General features: G+C 37.2%; 1 long non-coding RNA gene and 1 pseudogene across 1 annotated transcript; one reads left to right on the top strand and one right to left on the bottom strand.

Annotated features, from left to right (window-relative positions):
* Positions 1-7,435: 7,435 nt before the first annotated feature.
* LOC111092436 lies at positions 7,436-18,320 on the bottom strand. Its single transcript, XR_005378589.1, has 3 exons — positions 18,127-18,320; positions 10,130-10,242; positions 7,436-8,339 (listed from the first exon to the last, which is right to left on the bottom strand). It is a non-coding gene; the product is annotated as an uncharacterized LOC111092436 (long non-coding RNA).
* A 151-nt stretch (positions 18,321-18,471) lies between these two features.
* Positions 18,472-19,154, top strand: LOC100687281 (annotated as a pseudogene).
* The last annotated feature ends 1,593 nt before the right edge of the window (positions 19,155-20,747 follow it).

Here is a 20,747-nt window from a genome sequence, read left to right as displayed (position 1 = left end):
CGCTGCCCCAAGCCTACAAAACCTTACTTCTTGTTCTAATATGTCTTTGAACTGCCTACACTCAATATTTTCTCCTTTCAAAAATGAGTGGGAAATATCAGAAAGGGAGACAGAACATGAGAGACTCCTAACTATGGGAAACGAACTAGGGGTGGGGGAAGGCGAGGTGGGCGGGGGGGGGTGGTGGTGACTGGGTGACAGGCACTGAGGGGGGCACTTGACGGGATGAGCACTGGGTGTTATGCTATATGTTGGTAAATTGAACACCAATAAAAAATAAATTTACAAAAAAAATATTTTCTCCTTTCTTGTATCCATTTTCTTATACATAATTAACTCCTCAGTTTTCGGTCCACAGTACTTTAAGTGACGCAAAGTAAAGATTTTACTGCCACATCATGTGGTCATTTTTTTATCACCATCTTGATCTTTGTGGCATTTGCCATTTTTAATCAGTCTTTTTCAGCCCTTCCTCTTTCTTCAGCCCTTGGGAGTTTCCTGTTATCCTACTTCACTACCCACTTCTTCTCTGTGGGTTTCCTTCATCATTTTCTCCTCTTCCTCCCACACCATAAATCAAGATGTAGCATGAAGCTTAATCACTGATGCCTTGTTCTTTGTCAATTTTCCTTCTATGTAAGTTCCTTCCTGGCATTTTCTTGTTTTGCTCAATGGTACTATTGTTCTGGAACTGACTCTTCCAAATCCAGTTTTGTATTTTCCCAGATTTATCAGCCCATAGTTTTCTGGTATCCCTTCATTTTTTTAAAATATTTTATTTATTTATTCATGAGAGACACAGAAAGAGAGAGGCAGAGACATAGTCAAAGGGAGAAGCAGGCTCCATGAGGGAGTGTGACTCGGAACTCAATCCCGGACCTCCAGGATCACACCCTGGGCTGAAGGCAGCACTAATCTGCTGAGCCACTGGGGCTGCCCTGGTGTCCCTTTATGATGAATACCTGGCATCTGCATGTTTTATAAACATAGAGAGGAAGTGTTAATCTTAGGGATCTTGAATGTCATCAAAGCTTATAGATCTATTTTTTGCCACATTACTTTCCTGCATGCATCAGAGAACACTAGACTATCAGAGCTGGAAGGGACGTTGGAGGTTACCTTGTCCAGCATTCCCATCTGACAGGCAAAAAGGCAAAACCTACTGTCACCAGGAAATCAAAGATGAGAACTGAGGATTTCTAGTGCTTCTCATGTGACTGATCAAAAGTAATAGGCTGAGTGAAAGGTATTCATTTTCTCACCCTACCTTTATAACTAACACATTGTAACACTTGTAAAATCATTAAACTTCTCTGAATCTTATCTTCCAGTATCTCTCAAATAAGAAATGCTAACACAGTGACTTCTAAACTCCCTTCAAACATTAGCTTTTCATTGATTCATGATTCTTTGATACCTGCCACAAGACATCACCTCAGGAACACAGTCAACTGAATAAAGTCAAATGATCCATTTTCCTAGAAGTGTCAGTTTCTCCTTAAGATTTCCTTGTCCTGGTCAATGGTACCACCATTCTCTCAGGAATTGACACTTCCAGACCCAGTTTTGCTCTGCTCCAGATTCACCGCCCCAAGTTTTCTGATGTCCTCCAGGATGAGCAGCTAACAGCAGCATGTTTTGTAACCATAAAGGAGACTCTGGTCTTCCCTAGAGAGTCATTGGGCCATATTTCCTTCATAGCAGAGGCCAGTCCTTAGAGCACCTTCTGTTGGGCCAGTTACTCCCATTCTCCTGTCGCCTGAGAGATACTCCTGATATACCTTGCCTGATGCCTCTTCTTGCATGCCATCAGCCTCCCACCTGGCCTCTCTTTTTGCTGTTCAAGCATGAGAAGATCCAGGACTGCATGAAGTACAACATCTGCACTGGCTCACCCAGCCAGGCCCTGAGGCAGGCAAGCAGGCAGGGAGGCAACTCTCTAACACCAGCTGGCTGGCTCACCCTGAGCCCTAGGCCATCTCAGCTGTCCTGAGACCTGGCTTTCCTGAAGTTTTCTCAAATGCAATTAATGCCATGTGGAATGAACTTGGACCAATAAGAGATGAAAGAGAACATATGACTGGCAGATAAAAATGACTTCATTTCTGCTTTCCTCTATCAGATAGTTGCAAGTTAAAAGGATTCCATACAGCCTTTCGAGAAGAGTCACATGTGACTGACCATGTGTGTTTCTTATAAAGCTGTGGTTTTCCCGCCCTCCTTATCTTTCTTTCTATTTTCACTCATTTTTCCTTCTCTAAAAATTCATACCCAAATAAAATTTTGCTTCGTGCCTCTACTTTCTAAGAAAACCAGACTGGGTCAGGTACCCAGTAAGCCTCCATCCCTTTCCCTACCCAGTCAGTTATTCACTCACTAAATTCCAGTTCCTTTCATCTAATATCATTCACATTTATTCCTTCCTTATCTCTTTAGAGTCAATCTCTTACTCCTGTTCTTACCACTTTTCACTTGGAATTCAACAAAAAGTCTCTTAACTGGCTGAATCAGTCAGAGTTCTCCAGAGAAACAGAACCAATAAGATATGTAGTTCCGATCTGAAAGCTAGCAGGCTCAAGACCCAGGAGTAGTAGATATTTCAGTTGGAGTATAATGGCAGGAAAAACCAATGTCCCAACTGAGAGCAATCAGGAAGGAAATTCCCTTTTAGAGGGTCAGCTTTTTTCCCCCATATTTAGACATTCAACTGATTAGATGAGGCCCACTCACACTAGGGAAAGCATCTTCTTTAGTCCATCTGCCAATTCAAACGTTAATTTCATCCAGAAACATCCTCACAGACACACCAAAATAATGTTTGACCAAATGTCTGAGCATCCTGTGGTCTAGTAAAAAAATAGTAAAAACACTAAAACACACAAGTAAAAACACACAAAATTACCTACCATAGTCATATTTCCTCTGTTGGTCCCTGATCCTCCAAATCCACTGCACACTGTAGCTCATTTAATCTTCTCAAAAAAATCATCTCCATCTTTCCAATAGACTTTAATAGTTTCTCATGACTTTTAGTATAGCATTCAAATGTCTTTCCCTAGAATAAAAGATTCTTCATGTGTCAATACTAATTGACACAACCTATCCCCTATCATTCCTGTATGTTTATTCTCTGTTCTAAAGTTACTCATTGGGTACTCCTTATCTCATGGACAAACCACCTCCACATTATCGTATATATCAAACTTTCTTCTCCATGTTCCTTCCTTCTATTTTATTTAACTTCCTTCAGAAGTATATTCCATGAGGGCAAAGACCTTATCTGTCTCGTGCCCCCTTACACAGTTTTCAGCATTAATAGTGTGTTGAATAATGGCCAGTCTCTTTTCCTTGAAGCAGAAGGGGTGGACCTAAAGCAGAAAGGGAAAAATATAGCTGTGTCATAGAGCTTATTTCCTTATGCTGTATTGGGATAAACCCTGGATGCTGATGTAGCTTCATGTGACCCATAACATTGCAAAAAAGTGCTCATCTGCCTTGGATTTTTTCCCTCCTCCCTCCACCCTCAGAATGCTGAATATGAGAGGCGTCTCTGTGGAGGAACTGAGAAGATAGAAGAAAGCCTCAACCACTTGCTTCCATTTGTGGTCTCACGCCAACCTTTACCCTGCTTGTCTGCTGATGTGGTAGCAACATGAAGCAAAACCAATCTAAAGTATGTCTAACCAGTCATTCTCACCAGTCTTCAAATATAGACTAAACTACATGCTCTGCAATATTTCCAACAAGTAACCAATAAATATTTATTAAATGAAGGAGGGAAGGTGAATGATCAAGCCCTCATTTTCTCTGAAGGAACAACTCAAATCTTACCTCCTTCACAAGAACATTCTCAAGTGCCTTTTTACTAGACCAAAATGAGCTCTCCTAAGTTCCTAAGTTATTATTTTTTTCAGTTTATTATTGGTTTACTTGGCTTATTTTTTTTTCAGACTCTGCAGAACTACACATAAGGCATGTAAGTAAATTGGTAAAATAAGGCCGGTCGAATTATGAAGAATGAAAAAAACCAGCCTGCTAAGAAATGCTGATTCTTTTCATATAATCTAAGAAGAGATCATTACCAAATAGAAATATAACAAAAACTGTAACAAAAACTGTAACTTTAAATTGGCAAGGAAGTTATAGATTATTTGTTTAAATTCTATAATCATTTTTATATGTTTACAATTTAACAAGTATTCCCTTTATAGTCAAAAAGGTATCAAATGTTATTTTCAGAAGAATCATCTAAATGAGTTTCTACTATGTGTCTTCATTCCTAATAAGGCTTTAGGGTAGAAGCTACTCTGCTGATCTACCTTAAAGATATAAAAGAATCAAGGAATCAGCAATCTTGGCTCTGGTTCCAGCATTTATAGGCTAAAGGAAACATTGGGAGACCATGTTCTTTTCTTATTTGAAAAGAACTGAGTAATCTCATATATAGCACCCTAACAATTCGATTTTGTTTTCATTCTTTAGGATGATGTGGTAAGGCCTATATGCCTACTATGATTGTATTCTTTAACTTCAGTTCCTATTAGTTCTAAAATATTGAGCTTGATTTTGGAAGTAAGAATCTAGAAGAATAATTTAGAAATTTTCTGATAAGGAGTCACCTTCCTACAGCAATATAGACTAATTGTCATCTTCTCTTAGCATCATTCTATTTAGAAGCAAGAATTATATTTAATATTGAAGGGCATTAATGAGTTTTAACTATAGCTCTGTCTTGATCCAAAAAAAAAAAAAAAAGACATTTTGGAATTTTTTCATAATGATACCATCAAAGATCTGTGAATTAGTACTAAAGTATCTAAGGCCTTAGGGTCCTGGGAGCCAATTGATGATTCATGGTCTATAAGAAACAGATGGTACTAATAAAACACTATTTCCTTGGAGATGTACAAACTGAAACAACACATGGTCAGAATTAACCAGAATTAAGCATGGGCAAGGGGGGTACATGTTCACAGCTCCCATAGGAACAGTGCCAGAGATGTTCTAACCCAGTCCTCTGTGTCCTGAATGAATTCTCAAAGACTCATATCAGACTTGTGAAGATATGAGTTATGGAAGAGAATGCATGTTCTTAAGTGTAGCATGAGTAAGATTAACTGGAATTACTCATCAGAGCTAGATAGAAGGTCAATACTTATCATTCCATCAGATAGGCTGAATAATGTCCATCTACTAATCCAAAGATGTCTATATGCTAATTCCCAGATTCTGTAATATGTTATTTACCTGGCAATGGGGAATTAAACTTAAAGATCCAATTAAGATGGCTAGTAGGTTGACTATGACATGGAAGACTATTCCATATTTTCTAGGCTGACCTTATGAATGGATGAGGGAGTCAAAATAGTGAGTATTGGAATGATATGATACGAGATAAACTCCACTGGCTATTGCTGGCTTTGAAGGTGGAAGAGGGCCAGAAGACAAGGAATGCAGATGGAAAGAGCAAGAAAATGAAGTATCTCCTAAAGCCTCCAGAAGAGGAACACAGTCCTACCAAACCTTTGATTTTAGCCCAATCGAAACCCATTTTAACTCCAATCTTTGGAATGATAAGATAAATCGGCAATGTGTTAAACCACTATGTTTGTGGCAATTCGTTACAACAGCAATAAGAAACTAGCACAATCAGCAAATAGTTTAAATCTCTGAATCCATTTGTTCGACTACCTACTCTTTATTTACTACTACATAATAGTTGAATTCACTTTACATATTCACCTGCAAACATCTCCATACTTGCTCACAGACAGGGACCATGATTTACTTAACTTTTAGTCTTTGACAACTACTGCAAACCCTTGTTCCAAGAAGTTAAATAAGTTGGTAGTATTTTGCTTACCTCGCATGGCAATAATGCGCTATCAGCTGACAGTCATGGATAGCTCTATCCTCACAGTATTTGAGATTCTAAACAGGAGGATTTCGTTTTAATAATTCAACTCAAGCACTATCTCACTTCTCTCCGGATTTTACCCTAATCATAAAATTTTGAAGACGGAAATGCTAAGTTGTGTCCACTGCCCTCATTTTAGAGGAGAGTACTAAGGCACAGATTGGTGACTCATTCTATTCATTGTTGGTGAGTCTTGCATTAGATCTTGAATCAGTCTTCTTTCCAAAACAAAATGCTGATTCTAGGCATTCAAACTTGCCTTGATTGGCAAGTGAGAACAAAGTAACAATATTTCATATCCTGCCAGCAAATTATCAAAGTCTCCTAATGAATACTAATAAAAACCACAACGAATTCATCAAAATGGAGCCCCTGTTTGGGGATTTTGACAGAGGCGATCTTATGACTGTGAGATGGCTAAGTGTCACTTCTCTAGAGTAAGTATTTATATAAAAAAAGGAATAAAAAGAAATGATATATAATTTGGGTAAAGATAATGAATCATCCTCCAGATGATTTGGTTTTAAAAATGTTTCCTTTCGAAACTAAACTATATGCTCCTTTTTCTGATTCAATCTTCAAGCTGTAGAAAAGCAGAAATTATCCTCAACTATCTGGCTGCTCACCAGTGAACTATGTGAAAAGACAACAGGCAGTCCAAGCTTACCATTAAAAAATAAATATCTTTGAGATGAAATGTGTCTGTCATAGTAAACATCAAATAAAACTTTCTTATTTTTGGGTATTTGTAGTCAATCTTGAAGTCAATGGTCTTCAGTTGGGTCATGAAGAACCAAACACTTTCAGAAAGTGTCTCATGAAGTCAAAGATTCTTTTTCAAAGACAAAACAAAAATGTGCAGTGGACTTAGAATGCTATCATTAACTTGAAATTTAAACGTAGTTTTCTCCTTTCTTTCCCTGTCATCTTCTTTGATCTCTTCTCTTCTCTATTGGTTGCTTCTGGCTCTTCTCTTTTCATCCTACTGCCTTTTTCATTACAGACAAAGTCTGGAGAGGGTTGAAATGACAAATGGTGTGCTTTTAATAGTCAGCAAATACTACTGCTCTGACCCTGAAACATGGTGACATGGAAGAAGATGGAAGTTTGAGAAGTTGTTTGTTTTGCTGGGAGAAAGAAGATTGGATTTGGCTGGATTTTTAATAAAATGCCTAGAGATTTTTTTTTCCCACTTCTCCACATCTTCACCATCAGAATGTTCTTACTTTCTGTATACAGAGCTATTTATCATATATGGCCTATTTATTTTTTATATGGCTTAGTTTATTATTATTGCTTTTGTGTTCCATAGCATTATTAACTGGCACTAAGACTGATGACTTCTTTTTTAAAGATTTTTTAAATTTACTTATTCATAGAGACACGGGGGGTGGGGGGCAGAGGGAGAAGCAGGCTCCATGCAGGGTGCCCAAGGTCAGACTCAATCCCAGGTCTTCAGGATCACATCCCGGGCTGCAGGCAGCGCTAAACCGCTGCACCCCTGGGATTGCCCGAGTTCTTTTTTAAATGTAGTGGACAATATATTGCTACCATACTTTAATCACGCTATTCAATACTTTAATTATGTTAATAGCAAAACAAATTCACCCAACTCCAGATAGGCAGCAGGTATATAACTTATAGAAAAAAATCTAGGTATTTGGAGTCAATTCACTCAAGGAAGAGGCAATTCTCAATAAGTTAAAAGAATAGCATCATGCTTTGGAGGCATCAAGGTCATCTAGTCAAACTACACTGGTTTGTAATTTTTTAAAACTGGAGCCAATAAAATTTAAATGAGGATCTTAAAGCTGCAAAATTAGCTGCAGGCAGAAATGGGATTCAACTCTGTCCCCCTTACTCTCAGACCAGTGGAATGTTAATCACAGATTATTAATCATTGTCTCTGCTGCTGTGAAGCAGAAGCAAGCACTCTTGGTTTCACAGAGCGCAGAGAATAGGAAGGTAAAATTTCAGACCCCTGGAATATAACTCCAGAGGATCAGGACATGTCACGGTGCCAGAAGTTTTTTTTTTTTTTTAATTTGAATGTCCCAGTAACCTAGTGAAACCCTTTAAATAATCTTAAAGACATGCAAATTCCATCCTCAATTGTGTGTGTGTGTGGGGGAAACCTATTATTTACATGCCTTATGAACATTCCAAACTATGGCCTGGCTATTTAAAGAACATAAAGGTGTTAAAAAAAAAAAAAAAAAAAAAAAAGGAGACCAAATAGAAGGCCACAGAGCTAATATCCTGTACATACAACATTCAGGTTAGAATTTTATGATGACTCTGTTGGACCAGATACAGTGCCCTGCAGGAAACGGGCTTCTTCGTTCTTCGGTCCATCTTCTATGTATAGGTGTTCATATACATACGGATTGGACACATTTGGGATCTTCCTGTGACTTCTCATCTAAAATATCAGAAAATGTTATAGATGGTTACTCCAGCTATGCTCCTGGCTGTACAGAGATCAGAGGGAAGACCATCTTATATGCATTGATATACAAATAAAGAACAAAAGTTAGGACTCCTGTCTCTGATTTATGGTGATCCCTGGAACAGGATTCTCTTTGTCAAAGGCATAAAGCAGGGAACATCAATTTTTTCTTCTAAAGAGCCAGAAAGTAAGTATTCTAGGCTTTGCAGGCCCTATCATCTCTACCAGAACCTGAACTCTGATGTGGTGTGAAAGCAACCATAGATAGTAAGTGAATGTGGCATTGTTCCAATAAAACTTTATTTAAACCCAAAACTAGACTTTTAAATAAATTTCATCTGTCATGAAATCTTTTTCTTTTAAAAATTTTTAACCATTTTAAAATATAAAAACAATTCCTAGTTCCAAGGCCATTCAAAAACAGGAACATTTGGTAAAATATTTGGAATTATTCTCTGTGATATAACGCAAATATCTCTAATTTGTGTTTCAGCAATTCCATATCATTCTAAACCCTTCTGTGTTTTGAGTATGCATAACCACTTGGATGAGGTCCAGATACTTATTTTCTGGAGTGATAGACAGTAAAATCAAGAAGTCACTCCTGTGTCCTGAGATTTGGTGGCTAAATCCCACTCTCCCTTTGGAGTCTGGTGATGTGCTAGGATGATTAAACATGTAACTCTTTTGGAGCACAGCTTCTGAAGAATCATCCTGAGAGTCATTTCCTGGCTCTAACCAATCTCTCCTCCCAAAAAAAGTCACTGCTTTCATAAATCTTAATCATATACAGTGTGTGAGAGACAAAAGAAGCAAGCAAGTAGAGATATAGCAATGTTAAAGTTAAAGTATTATCACTTACAAGTTCCTGAATCATTTGTAAATATATTTCCAGTGTAAAAAACTTCTACATAGAATGCAAAACAGCAATCTCAAAAAGACTATTAAAGTACAGGTTCCTATTTTATTTGTTTTCTTTTTTCACCAGTGGCTGTCACAAGTGGAAAAAATGAAAGTAAAAGCTATCTAATTTCTGTTTATTCTTTGACCTTCTGAAGGGTGAGCTGTAAATGTTTCTTCCAATTTAGGTCTGATTGAACACTTAGTTGGTCAGACACCTACTCACTGCAGATGCAAGTATGGATCATTCCACTCTTCCAAGTTGCTCAAAATCTATGTAGAAGGCAGGAGCTCCTTCTTTTGGTCATGCCAATATGAATTGAGGTGACTGCTCCAAATATTTCTGTTTCTCCTGTCCTTTTCTGGTCCCACCAGTCCCAAACCCTATATCCTCAGGATTTCTCCAGTGCTCTATGAATTCTTTTCCTCAGTGTCTCCTACTCCCTATGAATCTCTAATGAGTTCCCAAAGTCGTCATAAGAAGGAAGACTCAGCTGGGAAAGACCCCAGGGGACCCAGGACGGATTCTAAACTAATTACTTAGCTAGCACACACTTCCCATATCTATCCTAAGCACCAAAATAATACACTTAGGGGACAGAAGACAGAGCAGGTGTTAAGACACCAAATAAAGAAATACCACCAGGGATGCCTGGGTGGCTCAGTGGTTGAGCATCTGCTTTCGGCTCAGGGAATGATCCCGGGGTCTGGGAATCAAGTCCCACATTGGGGTCCCTGTGAGGAGCCTGTTTCAAACTCCCTCTGCCTGTGTCTCTGCTTCTCTCTCTGTGTCTCTCATGAATAAATAAATAACATCTTTAAAAAAAAAAAAGAAAGAAATACCACCAGCCAGCAACTGTTACCTCAAATTGCATCTTATGCAAGCAGGGAGTGGGCTTGGCAGATCTACTTCATCTCAAGGTAGGCAAACCTTTATGAAGTTCTAATAAGGCTCCCATTGCAATCATTCCCTGAGCTGAAACACATAAAGGATAAAGACTTAGCTCCAGGAGATTCAACTTGCTAGATTTTCTGAACAAGGCATCTATTGTAATTTCACTCTCATAGCAACTACCATGCTGGTCCCCAGCAGGGCCCCAAGGGCTCTACTTTTGAAGTATCAAAAAAACCTTTCCTTACTATGAAGGGACATAGAGCTTTCCTAGCAGTCACAGAAGATAAACTTTTCCTCCCTCACTCTCCCTAGAGAAAACTCTGAACTCCAAAGGAAAAAAATAACCCATTATTTTCTAAGTCAGTTAGTGGGTTTGCTTCTTAGGAGAAATAGATAGCACTTGATAAAACTGTGGGCGAGGTCAGGCTTAGGTAGAACTGTGAAGTAGAAGTACCGTCAGCACTGTCCCAGAATCTCTCTGGGCTTCTCTCATCCCTGTGGGCAACCCCTATGCCTCTGAAGCTTACTGCTTCATGTTCTTCTCCAGCCCCACAGAGCTGTCAGTCCTTATGAAAAGGATGCCCATTGTTGGGCATCAGGGACCTGAAATTCAAACTTGACTTTGTCTCTGGTATACTGTACTTAACCTACCCAGGAGAGAGGAGAAAAAAAAAAAAAAAGAAGAAGAAGATGGATGCTAAAAATACCTAGAAATGCAGAAAAAAATATTAACAAATATTCTTTACAATACAAAGATAAACTATGAAAAAAGTAAATCACCAGCAACCAAAAACTAGAAGGAAAGAGGAAACTAGAATATAACTGACTTGAGCTGGTGATCCTTAGTGTTCCAAATTTCTTGTTTTGTTTAGGATTAACTTTGTGTTAGGTCAACTATCTGTGTTGAAATTTTTTTTTCAAGATTTTATTTATTTATTCATTAGAGAGAGAGAGCACAAGCAGGAGGATCTGCAGGTAGAGGGAGAAGTAGGCTCCCACTGAACCTGATGATCCCAGGACCCTGGGGTCATGACCTGAGCTCAAGGCAAACACTTAACTGACCTAGTCACCTGGACATCCCTCTGTGTTGAAATTTTAAAGGTAATCATCAAAGAGCTAAAATAAAGTATGCATCTTTTAACCAGGGAAATTGAACTTAAAAAGCTCACTATTGTATGAGCAGTAAGGAAAAAAGAAAAAAGGCATATTCTGGGGGGGCCTGATCTTAGGGTCCTGGAATCAAGCCAGAGGCAGGGCTCTCTGCTCAGCAGGGTGTTTGCTCCTCCCTTTCCCTTTGCCCCTCCCCTCAGCTCATGCATTTGCTCTACATCAAATAAATAAATAATAATCTTAAAAAGAAATTTCAAAAAGGCATATTCTTAAAATACACATTTCAAGAAAATTCAATATATGTGCATCACCATAATAAAAATCAATGGACTAAATCTGTCAGAGGACAAAGATTTTCATACTGGAACTTTTTTGAAAGCCAACTACATACTGTTTCTAAAAGATACATGTAGGGGCATCTGGGTGGCTCAGTAATTTAAGCGTCTGCCTTTGGCTCAGGTCATGCTTACAGGGTCCTGGGATCCAGTCCTGTTTTGGGCTCCCTGCTCAGCAGGGAATCTGCTTCTGCCTTTCCTCCTACTCATTCTGTCTCTCTCTCAAATAAATAAAATCTTTAAAAGATGCATATAAACAAAATGAATCAGAAAAATAAAATGTAAAGCATAGAAAAAGATACACAGCTATACGTTTTTTAAAAAGCAAAAGCATAGGAAAAAAGTATGTATGACACACATAGAAAAAGATGTACTAACTAAAAAAACCCTAAAGTTATATTAATGTTAAACAAAACAGATACTAAGATAAAATGCTTTTGGAGAGTAAAATGTCATATGAAGATATATAATATTCACATGAAAAGCAAATCTTAGAGACTTTTTGAAGAAAACATAGGTTATCTTTGAAATCTCCACATCAACAAGAATTCCTTAAACAAAGAAAACAATCAATTAAAAATGATACATTAAAAAAAGTTCATTGCCAAAATTAACCCATTACAAAATTAAAAGAAAAGCCAAAGGCTGGGGAAGATGTTTATGAACAGTAGAAGTTTAGTATGCTAAAATATAAAGAAGTTAATAAGTGAAAAGAAATAATTTAATGGAAAAATATACAAAGGGTTTTTGTATGCAAGTCACAAACTAGAAACCTGAACCCAAATGACCAATAAACATAGGAAAAAATATATTCAAGTAAGTATACTCTTGGTGTACTATTTAACAATCACGCTTTCTGATATTTACCCAAAGAAGTTGTAAATTTGTGTCCACATAAAAACCTGCAGCAGATGTTGATAACAGATTTATTCATAGTTGCTAAAATTTGGAAGCAACCAAGATGCCCTTCAGTAAGTGAATGAATAAATAAACTGTGGTACACATAACAATTGAATATTATTGAGCATTACAAAGACGAGCTATCAAACCATGAAACAACATGAAAGAACCTTAGAGGCATATCACTAAGTGAAAAAAGGCAATCTGAAAAGGCCTCGTACTATATGATTCCAAATACATGGCAGTCTAGAAAATGCAAATCAGTGGAGAGGTAGTAAAAGGATCAGTAGTTGCCAGGAGTTGTCTGAATAGGCAAAGTGAGTGTCTGAATAGGCAAAGAATTTTTAGGGCAGTGGAAATACTCTGCATGATACTATAATGATGGTTTCATGTCATTATACATTTGTCCAAACCCATAGAATGTGTGATATCAGGAGTAAATCTAATGTAAACTATGGACTTTGGGTGATTACGATTTATTAGTGTAGGTTCATCAGTCATAAAAAATGTACCTCTCTGGGAGATGATATTAACAATAGGGGAACCTATACATATGTGTGGGTAGAGGACATATGAGAAATCTCTGTAACTTCTGCACAAATTTTTGGGAACCTAAAACTGCTCTAAAAATAGTCTTTTTTTAAAAAGATATATTTATTTATTTGAGAGAGAGAGAGCATGTGAGCTTGCATGTGAATGGGGGGAGGGGCGGAAGGAGCAAATCTCAAGATTCCCTGCTGAGCACAGAGGCCCCCACAGGGCTCAATCTCAGACCTATGGCATCATGACCTCAGCTGAAATCGGTCTCTGAGCCACCCAAGTCCCCTCTAAAAACCAGTTTTAAAAATATATATCTATACATATACTACCTAGAAATAAAGGCACAAATTACAACCACTACATCATTTCATACTACTCAGAATGGCAATTGTTGAAAACCCTGACAATGCCAAGTGTTACCAAAAATGTGGAATTATAGAGGTCTTACCCACTGCTGATTGAAGTTTACCTGGGGAAAAAAAACATTTTAAGTCCAATCTGCCAAAATCTAGTTGGGTTGGAAATTCATGCACCTTATAACTCAGGAATTCCACCCAGGAAATGTCTCCCACAGGCCCCCTCAAAACCGTACACATAGAGGACAGCTGATACCAGCAGTGGATATATTAGCAAGGAATTTGAAATGAGCTAAATGTCTAACAATGGAATGAATTAATATATTTTATTTTGGTGTATGAGACTATTCAAGAATAAAGCAAATGGTCTAGTACTTCAGTTATCCATATGGTTACTTCTTGGAAACACAATATCAAGTTACAGATAAAATGCAGTACAATTTCATTTAAATAAAATTTAAAGATGCCCGAAATTGTTACTTATTTTTAGGGATGCTTACATATGTCACAATACAAGTGGGGAGCAAACACAAACCACATTAGCAGTATTGATAATATATTGTTTCCCAAGTTGGATGATCTAGATATGAGTATTCATTGTATCATGTTCTATACCATTTGGTATGTTTTATTTCATATTATTAATTTTCTCTACATTATATATGTTGATATATATATAAAATATATATACCTATTTACATATTATTTTCATAATTTATCTTTTAAATAAGTGAAAATCTAAAATGTCAACATGCTGTTTTAAGTATCATTGCTACATTTTTAATCCAGAGAAGCTTTCTGGCAATGAAAGATGGAAATGAAACCCTCCTTGCCTTTAAATTATATTGTTCATTTTCTCTCTCAAACTTGTAATCAGAGACGAGTCTGGACACGTGAGTCTTAGCTTTCCACTGTGTGCTTATAATTACTACCAAACCAGTTATACTATCTGATGGGTTCAAAATGCATTGCCTAAAGCTCACCATTTAGTGGCTTACTTTCTAAATTGTTTGCTCCCACTGATCTTCCAAGAGTCAAGGACACATGCTTCAAAAAAAATGAAATAACCAGGAGTTCTCTGCCTGAACACTTCCAATTCTGAGCCAATCCTTCCAATCTTTCTCTTATCTCTCTTAACAGGGACTATGTAACCCTGGTCTCCACATGGTTCTTCTCCATAATTTCAGTAATTAGCTTATCTGCCCTATATTTTACTGAGAGATCTCTAGGAGTAAGCTGATTATTGCATACTTGTTGGTTGTTCTGGTCAGGACCTAGCCAGGAAAATTCATCACGAAGCACTGAAACAGGGGCACCTGGGTGGCTCAGTGATTGAGCATCTACCTTCTGCTCAGGTTGTGATCCCAGGGTCAGGATAGAATCCCTCATCAGACTCCCCGCAGGGAACCTGCCTCTTCCTCTGCCTATGTTCTCTGCCTCTCTCTGTGTGTCTCTCACGAATAAAAAAAATAAAATCTTAAAAAAAAAAAAAAACACTGAAACACACAGGAGAATTCAAGCTGTTATTTTCCTATGAGATGTTCTATAAATGATAACCTCTTCTTCCAATAAAATTATGTAAGTGAAGGTCTTTCTTTCTTTTTTTTTTTTTCTAAAGGACTCAAGCATATTATGTTTCCATGAGTCATTTTGTCATTAAAGTCCATATTTTCTGAACTGACTGCATGGTGCAACAGGCCACACAGGGCATGCAAACCTAATTAATATAGCTGAGAGTTTGCAGATGCATAATGGCTCTCTCTGATGTTTCACTGTAGTATTATTTTGTCATATTGTTTCTATGCTGGAGGTGGGAAAGTAACTAAAGTAGTTTACTTTTTCTCATGATCAGGAAAATGGCAATGAGCCAATTCTGTTAAGCCATCTGAGTCTACTACAAATTTTCCAATTAGTCTGAAGGAAATAGTTCACAATATGTGCAAACATTTAGCTGTGATTGTGACCATGTTTGTAAAACTGTAGCAACTGTGTTTGCAACATTTGAAAAAGAGTATGGCACATTCGTACAATGGAATATTAGGCATCCATTTAAAATTATGTTTGAAAATAATATATACTAGTATGGAAATATATTCACAGCATATTGTTAAGGGAAAGAAGTAGATTTCAAAGCAACATATATATGTATCTCTTTTTATATTTAAAAATAGCAAGAATATAAAGTCAAAAGATATGTAACAGGTGAAGAGAATAGTGGCTATCCTTTGCTTTGTAACACAAGTGACTTTTCTTTTAACTTTTCCTAATCTGTACCTTTCAATCTTGTCACAATAATCACATATTGTCTATGTAATAAGAAATTTAAATCCACTTAAATTAACATATGAGATGACAGATTTAAGCAGAAACCAAGTTTTGGTTTTTAAAGATGGAAAAACACTTCAAAAATGTAAAAACTTCAACTTTCTGTCTGCATTGAATACATGAAAAAATGATTACTGGTAACAAAAGGTAAAATTACAAGAAAATTTTATGTCGGCCTTTTGCAAAAGTAAGATCTGCACGATAGAGCCAGCTAAGGATGGACTAGGAAAAATTAACCAAGTCAAGGAACCACTAATTAATTCAAGGACCAAACCTCCTAATTAATGAAAGTTATCAACCATCCCGAAAAGGTGAATCCAAAGAATTTCACAAATTGTTTCAGCTGTTAACAAAGGGATTGGACAGTTGGGCATTCTTGACGTAAGGGTGGAACTGCAGGTCTGAGATAGAATGGTGATATATCTCTTGGTATGGAATTATTATTTTTTAAATGAGTGATTTTTGGGGATGCCTGAGTGGCTCAGCGGTTGACCGTCTACCTTTGGCTCAGGGCATGATCGTGGAGTCCCAGGATTGAGTCCCACATCAGGCTCCCTGAATGGAGCCTGCTTCTCCCTCTGCCCATGTCTCTGCTTCTCTCTCTCTCTCTCTCTCTCTCTCTCTGTCTCTCATGAATAAATAAATAAAATCTTTTTAAAAAGTGATTTTTTTAATGTAGCTATTTTTTTAAAGATTTATTTATTTATTTATTTATTTTAGAGTGAGCACAGGTGGGAGGGGCAGAGGGAGAGAGAGTCTCAAGCAGACTGTGCATTGAGTGTGGAACCCAACTTGGGGGCTCGATGTCATGACCCTGAGATCAGGACCTGAGTAGAAACCAAGAGTTGGCCATTTAACCTAATGTACCACCTAGGCACTCTTTGGTGTAGATCCATTTTTACTTCCTTATTCCTAAGGCCTATTGGCCTTAGACAATGTATTCTGTTACATGTGTTAAAAATATTTATTAAAGTGATGAATCACTAAATTCTACACCTGAAACTAATATTACACTGTATGTTAACTAACTGGAACTTCAATAAAAACTTGAAAAAGAAAAAAAAATTCTTATAATTTTAAAAATTTCATTAAATAGGTTTTTCTGTCACTGAGAAGAGATGAGGAATTTTTTAAATAGTGGTTTGGTATCAAAGTGGCTTAACATTTATGAAAAATGAGATTTGTCTTTCTTCTAGCATTTTTTTCTTAGTAGTATAATCATCTAGGAACCTTGAAATAGTGGTAAAATCTTTAGATATCAATATACTACTAGAATTATGCTTAAAATCTTATTTTTTTTTTTGAAATCTGAGTCTGTCCAATTAGTTTTTGCAGTTGTTACCATAAAAGTCTTTGAAAGGCCTCTAAGCTTCCACTCAGTCACCTTTGTAGAAGTAAACTTTTGAAACACAAGTCACCAATATGATTCTGTCCCTCCCAAGTGTGCTCTTGGACAATTTAATTGGCTTTCCATTAAGCCAAAGGAATGGCAATCTCTGTTAAGCCAGATATTCCTAACCTTTCAGTGTGGTTGCACATTTACTCACAGTACATGTAGATCTATTAAAAAAAGAAAAGAGGGGCACTTGGGTGGCTCAGTTAGTTAAGTGGTTGCCTTCTGCTCAGGTCATGATCCTGGGGTCCTGTAGTTCACAGGAAAGAGTACTGGAGAGGAATGACTTTACACACAGAGAGAGCTTCAGAAATCTACAGAGGATCATCCTTGAGTCTTCGGCTGAGTTCTGATCAGCACTTGTATGTGAAGAAACTATCAATAACTAAAGAAAGAAATACTCAGAAGGCAAGCCCTAGGGCTCACCCAAAGCTGGAAATAGCTTTTGTGCTCACCGTGAGAACAGAAAGTCTCATCATAGGAGAGCCATTGAATTGAATATTCAAAACATTACAGCCTTGCTAATTCAAAACATTACAGCCTTGCTAATTAGCCCTAAAAACTATTTTGATTCCACCTAACAAAACGTGAAATGACAGTAAAGCTATATACTCTTTACAAGTAATTTAGTAGCCTCCTACAATGAAATTCAAGAATATATAGAAATGTAAAAATATCTAGCACCTAACAATACAAAAATATCTACCACCACCAAAATCTAAAATTTACATTCTCTGCATAAAACCAAGACTTACCAGACATACGAAAGAGCAGAAAAATATCCCCATGATGAGGGGAAAAATCAATCAATAGAAACAGACCCAGAAATAGTGTGGATTCTAGTGGACAAGAGCATCACATAGCTGGTATAATTATATGCCACATGCTCAAGAAGCATTGAGCATGTAGAGACATGAATATATTTTTAAAAGATTCAAACCACTAGAAGTGAAAAATGGGATGTCTGAGTATCTTCTGAATATAAACCCTTAACATGTTCTGTTACCTCTTCCTAGAATACTCTTCCTCTCCCATTTCGTTGCTAAAAGTTGTTACTCAGATTTCATCTCTATTTTCACTTCCTCAAGGAAAATCTGCCTAATTGCTCTTTCACTTTTCTTTTCGTTGGGGGTTGGGACTCTCTGGGTTCAGGGCACCCAGGGGGAACCCCAGCTGATTCGATCGTGGCAGTTGAAGCCCGTCGCCAGGGAAGGGAGCCTGGGTGGCTGCGCTGGTTGCCACCCTCTGCCCTGAAGCCTAGACTCATTGGAGGAAGTATCCTGGATGGATGGGAACCATTGCCATAGCCCGCTCTTCTTCAATACTTAAGGATTTACCCTGGCATTGAGTAATAAGAATTTCGAAACCACTTTTGAGAACTATTTCCATCCAGTGCTATTTCTGTTAACTTCTGAATATTTTCTGACTGAGGCTGGCATTCATGTCTTCATTTTGGGCTGTATCAGTGCAGGCCTTCCTAAAACAGATGCAAACTGGCAGGAGGTTATACTTGATTTGGAAAGAATTGACAATCTTATTCAATCTATACATATTGATACTGTTCTTATCTACTGAAAGTGATGTGCATCCCAGTTGCTAAGTAACAGCAATGAAGTGCTTTCTCCTGGAGTTAGGTGTTATTTCGTTTGAGTCCAACAATAATCCCATTAAGGAAACAGTAGAGAATTTTATCATCCTCACAAACAGTGATTTATCTTCAAAAGGGAATATAACTGAAACAGGATGCAAAGAATGTGAGGAACTGGAGGAAAAAAGTATTAAAGAATTTTTGCAGAGTTTTATACATAGTGTACAAATGTTTATCAACTGTTCTTGATTGTAAATCATCCTTTCCAGCATTTCTGCTATTAACAAACATCTCTCATGGCTTAAAGGAGGTGAAACTCTATGCAGTTCACATAGGCTGCACAAACAAATTTTTCTAACAAGAGGATGATCCTGAATCTTGGATTGGGTGAACTCTTAGAAATGAAGGCAGAAAAATGGCATTGAGTAACGTGGTGTCTATGAACTACCCTGGTACTGATTTTGTTCATTTATTCTTAATTTATTACTGAAATTATACATATTTGTAGCATAATATAAAATATTGAATAAAATTGTGTATATACTCTATCCTTTGGAATTACACTGATATTTACCCCTTGTAAGAAAATAGAGGTTCACGTGACATTTGTTCAGGGGCAATAGTAAAATTGCATAGTCGGCAGGGCTGATGATATGCATTGGTGCAGGCAAACTGTCTGCTCTAGCCAGTGAGGAGCGGCTAACCACCAGCCTTCACTTACTTCTCCAGTAAATATAGCACAAGGAGGAAGAATATATTGGGCTACCAATGAGAAAGGAGGAATAGATATGAAACTGTGCTTTACTCTGTAATTTAGATATTGATACATAAAGCACCTGTTATAAAAGACAGTGCTGAACCCCAGGATGTACAGTGTGTCAGTAAATCTTAGGTGGGAGTGACAAAAATAAACTTTCACCAATAGGTGGAATCATGTATAGAAAACCCATGGTTGTAATGTTATATTTCATGCTTTCCCAAGTGCAGGTGTTTTATTTTCACATTTTGTTGCCGTGTTTGTATAATAATAACAAAAAACCCTGCTGATTTGTTAGAGCCAACATTATCTGACATAAAATAATTGTTTATATATTTTTGCACTGTACTGTTTGAAATTTACAAGTTTTTTTTTAATAAAACTATGACTAAAATAGAAAAAAAAAAAAAAGAAAATCTGCCTAATCTCCAAACTAGATCATACCCCTCGGCTACATGATGATACGAATCCAAATACCAACAATTTACTGTCCTTATCACAAATATGCTTTAGGAGATTATATTAAATATTATTTAGGTGATTATGTGTTTAATCCCTGTCTCCATGCTATCCCAAGCACCATGCTGACATGAGTCAATGTTTGGTTTTATTTACTGCCGTCTCCGCTACCTCACATAGTATTGGACACATACAAAAGATTTGACACTTGTGGAAAGAGGGAAGGAATAGGTGGTGGAAATCACCAAGGAAATGGAGAAAGTCTATCTCTTCAGAAGTGTTTACTTATTTATTTATTTATTTATTTAAATATTTTATTTATGTATTCATGAGAGACACAGAGAGAGAGAGAGAATGGCAGAGACACAGGTAGAGGGAGAAGCAGGCTCCATGAAGGGAGCCTAATGCCGGACTCGATCCTGCGACTTCAGGACCAAGCCCTGGACCGAAGGCAGGCACTAAACCACTGAGTCACAAGGGATCCCCTCTTCAGAAGTGTTTAAACCCAGAAGCATTATATATATAAAGTATGCAAAAATTGCATACAGTTTCAAATTTGACAGATCAAATATACAAGTCTTGATTGGTGTACATATCTGGTTAAGAAAAACACAAAATTGTTGCCTTTTCTTTAGCTATGGTTCCCAGGAATTAGATTTCTGTTTCTGACACAGATATGCCTAATCTTTAACTTTATAATTGAACCTTGGACAACACGAGTTTGAACTATACAAGTCCACGTATATGTGGATTTTTTTTTTCAAGAAATAAGTGTATTTTCTCTTCTTTATGATGTTTATAACATTTTCTTTTCTCCAGTTTT

This window comes from Canis lupus, chromosome 25, assembly GCF_011100685.1.
Source record: "Canis lupus familiaris isolate Mischka breed German Shepherd chromosome 25, alternate assembly UU_Cfam_GSD_1.0, whole genome shotgun sequence".
Classification (NCBI taxonomy): domain Eukaryota; kingdom Metazoa; phylum Chordata; class Mammalia; order Carnivora; family Canidae; genus Canis; species Canis lupus.
Note: the sequence above shows the minus strand (reverse complement) of the source record. Positions and strands in the feature narration are given on the sequence as shown.